At 36.7% G+C, this 12378-nt stretch overlaps 1 protein-coding gene and 1 pseudogene across 2 annotated transcripts in view; both read left to right on the top strand.

Annotated features, from left to right (window-relative positions):
- The window catches only part of LOC140519115 (olfactory receptor 1J2-like), a 63066-nt gene that overhangs the window by 33129 nt on the left and 17559 nt on the right, over positions 1 to 12378 (top strand). The window lies entirely within an intron of this gene.
- On the top strand, positions 3821 to 11013 carry LOC140519117 (olfactory receptor 1J2-like; annotated as a pseudogene).

Below are 12378 nucleotides of genomic sequence, written 5' to 3'. Positions count from 1 at the left end.
AGGCTAGCTCTGAGATTCTGCTAAGGTGAGATTATATGATTCTATATTTCTTTGACTATGTAAATCTAACATTCTTTGATACAAGGATTGCACTGTGTTCTAGTATTTTATGAGTGAATTGGAGTAAGTGATAAATAACAAAGCTTTGAATTTTGCAGGTGTCAAATCTAGGATGGAGAGCTAGAATGTGGAACGACAGAGTTGGTATTCAAAAACATCAGAAGAAAGGTTAGAAATATACACGAAATTCAATACCTTGCAATTTAATAGAAATAAATGCAAAATACTCCACTTGATCTCAAAAAATGAGTTCTAGAAGTTCGAGAGAGAAAAGGCATGGCTAGGCAACAGGTTGTATCAAAAAAAAAGATCTAGGAGAGTTGGTAGACTGCAAAGTCAAAGTGAGTCAAAGGTGCATTATGGTAGCCAACATATAAATGGTAAGATGGTCAGGCTACATTAAGAGAAACAGCATCCAGAGCAAGGGAAGAAATAGCCCTGTTGGTCTCTGCCCTGGTCAGACCATATCTATAGGATTCTCTTCAGTGTTTCATGCCCCATTAAAAAGCTGGAGAATTCCCATAGGAAAGAAACCGCAATGTGGAGCAAGACTGGAGATCATTCCAACCAAGGAAAAACTTAAGGACCTAAAAATTTCAAAATAGAGAGGAGAAAACTTTGGGGTAATTTAACAGCTGTCTTTATATAGTTCTAGGACTGTCATGTGGAAAAGGTATTGGTTTGTTTTGCTTGAATGTAAAGGGCAACATCCAGAAAAATGGGTCAAAGTTGTAGTAGTATGGTATATGGTTCAATGTAATGAAAAGGATCCTAATAATTAGAACAGTCCTTAATTGGGATGGGATTCCTGTGAATAGAAGGCATTCTTCCTCCTTGAGAATTTCAGGTGAAAGTTGATAGTGCACTTGTTTGGCATGTTCTAGAGGACATAACTTTTAGGTATGAGTTCAAACAGAAGACTTGTGAGGTCCCTTTATACACGTAAATTCTGTGATTCACTGACTTTGTCACTTCTCTTTATCTACATAAGTTTGTTCAAGTAGTTATGACATTGAGGAAATTTATCCTGGGGAAGAGAAGAGTGGGTGGAACATAATTGTTTCCTTCAAATGTGTTTAAGGCTGTAAAGATCAAGTACTTTAAAGGGAATTGGAGGATCCAAAATTAAAGAGGCTGATTGCATAAGTAGTGAGTTGGTAGTCCCTGGAGATATTCAGGGTCCAAATGAATTCTGATTGAAAGTTATATTGAGAAGCTTCATAATTCAGTTTTTGGTTGGATAACATGACATTTTAGTTCCTGTCTGATACTGATTTTATACACACACACACACACACACACACACACAGACATACATTATGTATATATGTATAGACATGTTTCATATATTAAAATATATAAATATAAATGAGTATATTTAAATACATACATATATATGTTATTATATACAGAGAGAGGGAGATGTGTGAATGTATTCACAAGTCAGGTTTGTGTATTTGAAGGATAGTCTTTCACCAAATAATCCAAATATACATGTGTTATTGATCCCTATTTTGATGAGAAGAGAATCTTATGTGTGAATAATGCCAATAATATGTTGTGGTCATTTTATGTATTTCAGTGCTCTTGCAAACCACAGCTAATCTTGGCTCTGACATTCACGATAGTCATTTGGAGATATGCATCATTGATGATCAGTCAGTATAACAGAAGTAAGGAGTAGAGCACCCACATCCAGGCTGGCTAGAGGAAGAGTGCCCTGCCTTTGTTGCATCTGAATCTTGGTTAGATTGGCTAGTACCTTCAGTAATTACAGTAGATTTTATAAGGAAAGGGAAGCGAACTTTAAAGGTTCCAAGAAGCTCTTGGTGGCTTTCTAGTAATGGTCTGTGCTTTTTCTTTTCTATCTTTTCTGATATATTAGTATGGCCCTGTTTGCTATAACTATGAGGAGGATAGTAATACAGGAGATGATGTACTATTTTGTGTTTCCTCTGGGTATGGTCTTGTAAACTCTGGGAGTTAGGCCATAGTGTATCCAAAAGATATTTAAGTGATGAAAAACTGTCCTAAAGATTCAGGATGATGAAATCTATTTGATCCTGTAAAATCTAGCTCAAGCCCCAACCCATAGGGAAGACTGCTCTCAGGACTGGACAGAGACTGTGATACAGTTGAGAATATTAGACAAGTTTAGAATTCAGGTGGTGGAGAGCAATGAGTCATTCTGAGAGGCTGCATTACCCTGATTGGTATTACCTGCTTAGTCAAGAAGAGGGTGACTGTTACTGGATTCAGTATGTTTAGTTAGGCTGCCTCACTCTTGTGAGATTAAGGTGCAGGTGAGATTCTCTTGGCTACAGGAAAGGTGCTTTTCCACTGTGACATTTCTAAGGAAGACACTTTCTTGTATTAGGGTTGTTTAGGGCCACTCTATTAATGGAGTTACTGAAGCAATTGGGGAAGAATATCAGTGTCTCCATGTTGCCTTTCCAAGTATCTGGGGCCATGGGGTACTGGCACTGAGTGGCAAGAGCTCAATGTTCCTTTAAAGACTGAGTTGCTTATCAGAAAGCCTTTCAAAGATGGCTTTGTATAAATTTCTTAGGCAGCAACTGTGATGAGACACTATATCCAAAGATGTTAAATACGTGTTTGGAATCTAAATATAATGACTGCTTAATGGGAAGCAACTTTATGACCCATGTGATTTGGTACTATAAGTAGATTCTATGCATGAGTCAAAACAGGAATAGAAAAATCAAATCAGGAATTATCTGTTGGATAGCTGAGTTCCTAAAAGTTAAAGAGAGGGAACTTGGGGACCAGGTACTCCTTTGTCACATTAACTTTCACTATTGAAAATTTCCAGGGAGAGGCAAAATAGAAAGATGGTTTTGATTAATTGGAATATATTACTTAGAATATGTGGGAAAATAGGATTGCTTTTCTACAGAAAGATATATTTAGATTACTTGGAATGCATGTCTTTGGATAAAAAGGTTGACAGAGTACAAAATCATTCCCATCATGCAGCAAGCAGATGTCAGTGGAGGAAAAATAATTCTAGTAGCCATTGAGGTGAAAGTAGCCAGTATGGTGTTCAGGTTGCCATGTGTAGGACAGCTCAGTCTCCCCACTGAATGAGATGTATGTCAGCATGATGTTCCTCAAGTAGAGATCTCTTCACCTGGAACCAGAGACAACTCAGGGATATTAGCCTCAATTAAAAATGAAAGGACTCAGATTCTGAGTATCAGGATTTGCTAGATGTGTTTATTAAAAGGAAGGCAGATCATTTGCTCTCCCATAAAGAATATAATTGGGTCATGGAACTTTTCAGATTATCACTACCTTTTGAACAGAATTATGACATTATTTAGCAAGAAATGTGAGTTTCTTTTATATAGATATATAGTGTACAAGAACATATAAAGCAATTAATTTCAAGATGAGGTTGTCCATTTGGAATTAGAAAGAACCTCATAGGTCATCTATTTCCATTTACTTTAGATGTCCAAGAAATTCATTTTGAATATGAGGAAGTGGAATGCTGGAGATGTTAAAAGCCTTGATCAGTCACATGGTTAGTTTACTGACAAGAGATCAGCCTCTGACTCCAAAGCCATGACTCTTTTCACTGTCACATGCAATGCTGGGGTGCTTTCTTCTTTTTCTTTAAGAAACAAAATTTTCTAGGGCCATGTATTGATTTTTACATGAACATTTTAGATATATTAGGAGATAGACCAGGAGTGGCCTTCCAGGCCTCACATGTGACATTTGTAATAATTCCCAAATTTGCATTCATTCTGGTAGCAGGTAGAGGCGTAGTTTTTCACCCTCCATAAAGTCATCCTTATACAAAGGTTTATGAAGGAAGAAAGTAAACCATGAAACTAAGTAAAGGTCTACCTTCTTTCTTCTGATCAGACTAATTCATACTACAGAAATAAGGTATAATAGAATGGGTAGAGAGGTATTGGCAGTTAATAGCTCTGCATACATGTAAGCAACTGGAATGGGATTGATACCTGGTGATGGTAATAGAGTCATATGATATTAAGCATGCACATGACTTTGAAGATCAACTTCTCCTACATTTTACAGATGAAGAAACCAAGAGCAAGACAGGTTGAGCAACTTGCCCAAGGTCACAGAGCACATTAGTGGTCAAGTGGATGTAGACCACAGAAGTTATGGTTTTGTTGTGGTATCTGGGCTTATTGTCCTTTCTCCTCCCACTTTTGTCATTCTTGTCTAAAACCTTAGTACCTGTCATCATAATGAAGGGTGACTTTCAGTTCTCAAAGGCTCTATAAACGGAGGATAAGCTCTGACACATCCTGCCACAGAAGAAGCATTTCAAATAGATCCTAACAACTGATTGTTTATCAGTCATGCAAATACCAGTGTATTTCAGATTAGGAAGGATTGTCATTGGATTGGACACAGGATGAAGAATTTTTCACCAAGATAACACAAAAAAACAATGTATTTGGGCACACAATAGTTGAAGAAAACTCATATAATCTTGATATCCTATAAACAGAAACTTAATTCATCGAACACAAACTGATTGAAACTTCACAGTGATACCTATCTGAACATTTGGAAACCATATTATGTGAGGAAAACATGGATAAGAAATAGGAATAATCGTACTTCAAATTATGGCAGCCATTTAAAAGAAATATTACTGTGATTCAAGTTCTGTTTTTTCCCCAATATGATCACTACTTGTCACACCATTTGAATCACAGCCATGTAAATCTTGAAGTACATGCAGTCCTTCTGAACAACATCAGTTATAGTTAATTTGTGAAAATGAAACACATCAGTGTGGAATCAGTGTTGTGTAGTGAACAAAATGCAGGACTTATATTCTGGAAAAAGTGGGTTCAGACCTGTCAGTTAAAATACACATTAGCTGTGTGACCTCGAGCAAGTCACTTAATATTTAAATGCCTCAGGAAATTCCCAAGCATTTATTTACTAAGTCATGTACAGGATGCAATTTGTGGTGATAGAGGCAATTTCCACAGTGGATCCTCATGCTTCAAAAAATCACAAATTTTTGTGTCCCTTTCTGTAAAAGAATAAAAAATTTTGATAGTAATGGTGTTTTTGAAAGGATTTAAGAAATGAAAGGATTTGAAAAAAAATAGGAAATAGTTAATTTATTCAACAGCATATTTATATCCTGTGATAGGAATTTTCCAGAAATTGAAACCTTTACCCTTTTAAAAATAAAACTTTAATTTAATCATTTTAGTATAAACTTTCTGGAAAATATCTTTCTAGATTAAATTTCTTTTTGGAATAGAATGTACTACAAAAAATCCATGATTTCTTCTGTGTAGATGCTCCCTCCATTGATGGCCGTCACTGTGTGCTTTCATACATGGTCTTCATGAATAACTGAGGCAACAATTCATTACCTTGAGAGCAACCTTCTAGTCATGATCGTTTCTTCACTTTGTTTGATGCCTCCTTGGAAACATTTTTGTCTGAGTCTAGCCAAAACTCAAAGCCGGAGAGTTAATCAGTAAGGTCTGTTTTGTGATCTCCTGGTATAGAATTTGCAAGCCCAGCTTCATCTCCATGCCATAATGAGACATTGGACAGATTTTGTAGTATAGGAAACAGAATATAGTGAACACTTTGTGAGTTGTGATTTCATTAGAATAGAGGATTCCCAGGGAAGAAACTCCATAAATTGATGTAGATTGATACACACTTTACAACTTTTGTTCTTAAAATATTGCTTGCTTGCATTAAGAAACTAAGTGACTCATACACAGTTACCCAGCAGGAATCTTTTTTGTTATTCTTCAGTCCTGTCTGAATCTTCTTGCATATGACACATGGACCATAGCATACCAACAATATGCATGGGATTTTGTTGGTAAAGATTCTGAAAGGTTTTGTAATATCCTTCTGCAGTGGATTAAGGCAAATGGAGATCAAAGGATTGTCCAGGGTCACACGGATATAAATGTGTGAGGCTATATTTGAATTCAGGGCTTCCTGACTCTATACCCATCATTTTACACACTGTGCTTCCTACCTATCCATAAAATTATCTATTCTGCTTCTCAAACAAGAAATATTTAGTCATCACAGGGCCCATATATGAAGTCTTTTCAGCTTGGCAGGGCCTACGAGTGCTTCTGATATGTTGGATAGCCCAGGAATTCAGGGGCACTTCCATCTCACATTGAGCTGCTGTGGGGGAACGTTAGATGAGGAATAAGACACAAAGAAAAATAAATATAATTGATCATAGAGTCAGTGTTCATTTAGAGGCCCCTCTCCTTAGCAATTTGGGTTAGTCACTGTCTTAGCATCATTTTTCAAACTATGAAATGAAGGGTTTATGCTAGATTATCTCAAAGGCCTCTTCCATCTCTATATATATTATAAGGAAGTTTGGTTCTATATGCTATCTATAAGGAACAGTACTCTGCAGAGTGGAATCAGGTGTATGAGAAACACTCTTCTCACCCTATAGACTCTGAATGGAGAATCCATATGATAACCACCCAGAGGCAGTCACAGAAGGATAATTTTTGTCTCTGAATAAGAGGGAAACTTGTTGAACAAAGACTGTACAGGTAGATGTATTAGCAAGCATCCTAGAAAACCTAGGATGAATGTATAGCACAGGTTCTTTCATTTGGTTTTCTAAAGGAAAGCAACTTTTAAGGGGTCAAAAATCTTATTTTAATAAGAAAACAGTAAATACAAACAGAGGAATTAGCATAGAGATTGAAGAGATAGGGCTCTTACTGTCTGAACAAAGTAATACAACCACCTACATATACCACCCAAATGGGAGAGCACAAAACTCTGAGTAGTCTGATGTCTCTTAACATAGTGACTCAGAGTTATTTCCAGGGAATCAAAAGGCCCTTTTCATAAACAAGCCCCCCAAACCTCCCAGGATATAAAAAAAGGACTCATTTCTTGATTGACTCAGAGCCACTAGGTTCAAAACCAGCATGACCCAGCACAGTTGTTAGCCATCAGGGTTCAAAGGAGATCAATCCTTCAGATGTTTACTATGAGACTGGGAAACTGGACTCCCAAAAGAAAAAAATACAAATCCAATTTTGCTTGCTTTTACAGTAGATTACAAAGGTAGCATTTTGTAATAGGATGAATACAGCCCATGGAGTCCATGGTGTAACATTCTATGATCTAAAGTTCCTTCTAATTATGACACCACATGTCTTATTTTACAACACTGTAGATTAGGATTTTATCCAAATATAATATTGTTCTGACTATACTCTAAGGTACTTTTCACTTTTAGCATTTTATATACTAGTGCTACCATTGTCACTTCTAAAGGTCCTTTCTGTTCTAACATTTTATGTTCTAAGGTCCTTTTTAACTCTAACGTTATAAAGTCTGTACTCTAAATCTTATCTAAAAATTTGTGACTTCATATGAAGCCTAGTATATTCAATATTCTGATTTTCGTGACCCAGTGATATTTATTTCTGATTCCTTTTTCCTCCAGCACACAATAAAACAGCATGAAAAGAGACAATGAGACAAATGTCTCTGAATTCCTCCTCCTAGGACTTCCCATCAGACCACAGCAACAGGGGTTGTTCTACATCCTATTCCTGATTATGTATCTCACCACACTGTTTGGGAACCTGCTTATCGTCTTGCTGATCAGATTAGACTCTCGTCTCCATACCCCTATGTATTTCTTTCTCAGTCAGTTATCCTTCAATGATCTCTGTTTCTCATCAGTGACAACCCCAAAGATGCTGATAAACATGCAGACAGGAAGCCAGACCATTTCCTACAATGGCTGCATCTCACAGATATATTTCTTCATATTGTTTGCTGATCTGGACAGTTTCCTGCTCACTGCAATGGCTTATGATCGCTATGTTGCCATCTGCCACCCTCTCCACTATACCACTCTCATGAGCAAGGAACTATGTATCCTACTAGTGGTTGGGTCCTGGACAGTCAGTTTTGCCTATGCCTTGAGCCACACCCTTTCCCTGGCCCAACTATCCTTCTGTGCAGACAACACCATAGCCCATTACTGAACTACTAATATTCACTGTAGGGGTAGCAATAATTATAGTGCCATTAACATGTATCCTTGTCTCTTACATCCGTATTTTTTCCACTATCCTGAAGATGTCTTCTACCAAGGGGATCTGCAAAACTTTATCAACCTGTGGCTCCCACCTGTCTGTGGTATCATTATATTATGGGACAATCACTTGCCAGTACCTTTTCCCTTCCTCCAGTAACTCTCATATCAAAGACATCATGTTTTCTATAATGTATGCAGTGGTGACTCCCATGCTGAACCCCTTTATCTACAGTCTGAGGAACAGAGATATTAATGAGGCTCTGAAGAAAGTCTTTAGCAGAAGAATGTTTTCTTGTCCTTCATAGCCAGAACCATGACTTAATTTTACTCAGTATATGGAAATATAATTTGTGCCTACTCATCCTACAATTCATAAAAATATGGATAACTTCAACTTATTAGTTCCAGGTTTCTGCATAAATTATCCTTAGAATATCCATCATACATCATCAAGATATTCTGACAATGATAAAGGATAGAATTGGTGGAGCTCTGGAGTGGTCGGCAGACTACTCACCCAAATGCCAAGAAAACTACTTTGTTTTATTGTTTGCAAGGCATTATTTGTGGACTTTATGATATTTTGGTGAGGGAAACAGAATTTCTTTAGAGATGGGAAACTTAATTTTTGAACACTTCACAAAATTTTTCCAAGGTTAATTTAATCTACCAAACATTTTTAGCATCCCTTATGTCCAAGGCACTCTTTGATAGTAGGAATACAAGGAAAAAATACAAAACAGTCATTTGTCCTCACGGAGGATACATTTTTTACGAAGGAAGTTCCAGGTCTCCTGTAACCAGATTTATGCCTCTTCCCAAAAGCTCGCACTAATGTTCTGATAATACTGTTTTAATCCAGAAGTAATGCAAGAGCATTTTAGAGAAGGGAGATGGAGTAATATAGGGGAAAGAGCAATACACCTGGAGGTAGTATTCTGTGGTTACATGTCAGTTCTCCCAACTACCAATGATCTGTGTGACCTTGAACCAATGATTTAACCAGTTGAGTGCTTAATTTCTCTTTTTATAAAATGAAACAGTTGTTCTGGGTGACCTGTAAGGTCCCTTCTTGCTCTAATTCCATGATACTCGTAATAGTCTCGTTTCCACTTTAGTTGGATGCAGCCCAGTTTTAGTTTATACAGTGCAACACAAGGACAGTGAGAACCAGCTTATAGTAGCAAAAATAACTTTTATTGCTTGTGAATATATTCACATTTCCAGTAGGAGGGGTAGTTTCTTCAAGGGACCCTATGCAATAGTAGACTGGAGGGGAAATCTTCAACTTTATCCTGATCAAGGAGTCAAAGTCCATAACCAAGGTAGTACTTTTTTTTGCAACCTAGAGAGCCACCTATGTATCTTATCACAGTTCTGTCCTAGGAGGAGGAATTCAGAGACATTCTTCTCACTGTCTCTTTCCATGCTATTTTAGTAACTGCTGTAAGAAAAATGAATCAGAAATAAATAAGAACCACCATGATTCAATCCAGAAACCTGATCTGGTTCTAGAGGATATTGATAATTCCATGAATGTTGAGATGTAGGAGAGGGGACACACATGATAGTTCACACAATTTTTATGAGCGTAGCTGTAAACCAATAGAATGACTTTTCTTTCAATGTGACTTTTTTTTAAGACCTCCACAACTGTCTCATGTCCTTGAATTAGGGAGTTAGTAAGAAATAGCCTTGTATTAGGAAATTGAATTGGAGAATGTAACATGGAAATTCTAAAAGACAACTCTAGATCCAGGCCTCAGTAACACTGGAAGCTGAGTGAAGTCTATCAGTAGTACCACCTCTTTGCTGTCTCCCTTGATGGTGGCCATTGAAGTCATTGTGAAAATTGAGTGAAGCACACTGACTCCATCGTGTGACTATGTTCTTGATCAGTTCCCTTTCTGTTGAATTACAGACCTAGTTCAAAATCTGTGAGAAAATTTTCTTCAATTATTGCATTGCTTGCATTGCTTGAAACTAGACTTGAGTGTCTGGGAAGCTGGGGCACTTCTGCCCATGGACCTAGCCTATGTTTATCATAAACTCAGTCAGATATGAAGACTGATGGAAGAAGTTTTCTCATAATTATACATCTCAAGCAACCAATGCATCTTAACTGAAAATCATAGTGGTCAATCAGTTATTGTTTTCATGTTCCTTTGGCTCAATACAGACATTTGGAAGCCCTCTTTTTCTGATTCCAGGAAATTTGACCTGTTGATGCTTCACCTTTTAACTTAGAAGGCCCCCAATCTTTCCTCTAATTAAGATTCAAGTTACTGAATTATGCTTCCTATTTTTATTTTGCTTACTGTAATATTCTAATACATAAAAATCTCTCTCCCTCTTTATTGATGGTTCAGTGTCAAGCTCAGGCATCCTGATGCCTATTGGTTATGCAATTGCTTGTACTGCTACATAAATCTATAAGCTTAGCTTGAACCTTTGATTGCTCATTTATTTCAGATTTCACACATGACAGTCTAACCTTCACACTTTTCCTAACCCTCACATAATTTTAACTATCCTGGCTTTGTTATTGAATCTAGTACCACAGCCTGAGGTCTCAAAATTTTTGACACTTCTCTCTGTTCTACAGGCTAACTAGCCATTTTAAATCTACTGCCTATACCCCATTCAAACTTCCTTATGGATAGTGTGAGTAAGAATCAGGCACAAATCCTCCCTCTCCCCTTCCCTTTCTTCCCCTCCATTGTAAAAGCTTTTTCACATAAAATCTCTTTTATGTGAGATGATTTACTACGTTCTACCTCTCTCTTTCTATTTCTCCTAGTACATTCCTCATCCTTAATTTTCTTTTTTAGATATCATCCTTTCATATTCAGCTTACCCTGTGCCCCCTGTCTCTCTCTGTCTCTGTCTCTCTCTATATATATCTATATATACATATATATATACATACACATATACTTACACACATATGTATCCTCCAGCTATCCTAAGACTGAGAAACGTCTCATGAGTTACAAATATTTTTACATGTAGGAAATATAAATAGTTCAACTTTAATAAGTCCCTTATATTTTTTTTCTTGTTTACCTTTTCATTCTTCTCTTGATTCTTGTATTTGAAACTCAAATTTTCTACTCAGCTCTGGTCTTTTCAACAAGAACGTTTGGAAGTCTTCTATTTCTTTCAAGTTCCATTTTATTCCCCTGAAATATTATACTCAGTTTTGCTGGGTAGGTGATTCTTGGTTTTGATCCTATCTCCTTTGACCTCTGGAATATCATATTTCAAATCCTCCAGTCCCTTAGGTGCAAAAGCTGCTAAATCTTGTGTTATCCTGATTGTGTTTATACAATACTTGAATTGTTTCTTTCTGGTTGCTTGTAATATTTTCTCCCTGACCTGGGACCTCTGGAATTTGGCTACAATATTTCTAGGAGTTTTCTCTTGGGAATCTCTTTCAGGAGGTGATCGGTGGATTCTTTCTTTCCATTTATATTTTACCCTCTGGTTCTAGAACATCAGGGTAGTTTTCCTTGATAATTTCTTGAAAGATGATTTCTGGGCTCTTTTTTTGATCATGGCTTTCAGATCATCCAATAATTTTTAAACCATCTCTCCTGGCTCCATTTTCCAGTTCAGTTGTTTTTACATTGAGATACTTCACATTGCTTTCTATTTTTCATTCCTTTGGCTTTGTTTTATAATTTCTTGACTTCTCATAAAGTCATTAACTTCCATTTGTTCCATTCTGATTTTTAAAGAATTATTTTCTTCATTGAGCTCTTGGACTTCTTTTTTCATTTGGCTCATTTTGCTTTCTAAGACATTCTTGTTCTTATTGACTTTTTGGACCTCTTTTGCCATTTGGGTTAGTCTAATTTTAAAGGTTTTTTTCAGCATTGTTTGTGTTTCCTTTAGCAAGTTGACTAATTGAGCTAAATGAGCAAGTTGACTCATTTTTTATGATTTTCTTGTATCACTCATTTCTCTTCCCAATTTTTCCTCCCCTTCTCTTACTTGATTTTCAAAATTCTTTTTGAGCTCTTCCATGACTGGAGACTAACTCATATTTTTCTTCAAGGCTTTGAAAATAGGAGTTTTGGCTTTGTTATCTTCTTCTGGCTATATGTTTTGATCCTCCTCATCACCAATGACATAAGAAAACCTCTTCACTGAGAAAGTAAGAAGTCTTTCTTTTTCCCCTGTTTGCTCATTTCCCAGCCAATTACTTGACTTTTAAGCTTTGT

The sequence above is a fragment of the Notamacropus eugenii genome, chromosome 1, assembly GCF_028372415.1.
Source record: "Notamacropus eugenii isolate mMacEug1 chromosome 1, mMacEug1.pri_v2, whole genome shotgun sequence".
In the NCBI taxonomy this organism is placed as follows: Eukaryota; Metazoa; Chordata; class Mammalia; order Diprotodontia; family Macropodidae; genus Notamacropus; species Notamacropus eugenii.
Note: the sequence above shows the minus strand (reverse complement) of the source record. Positions and strands in the feature narration are given on the sequence as shown.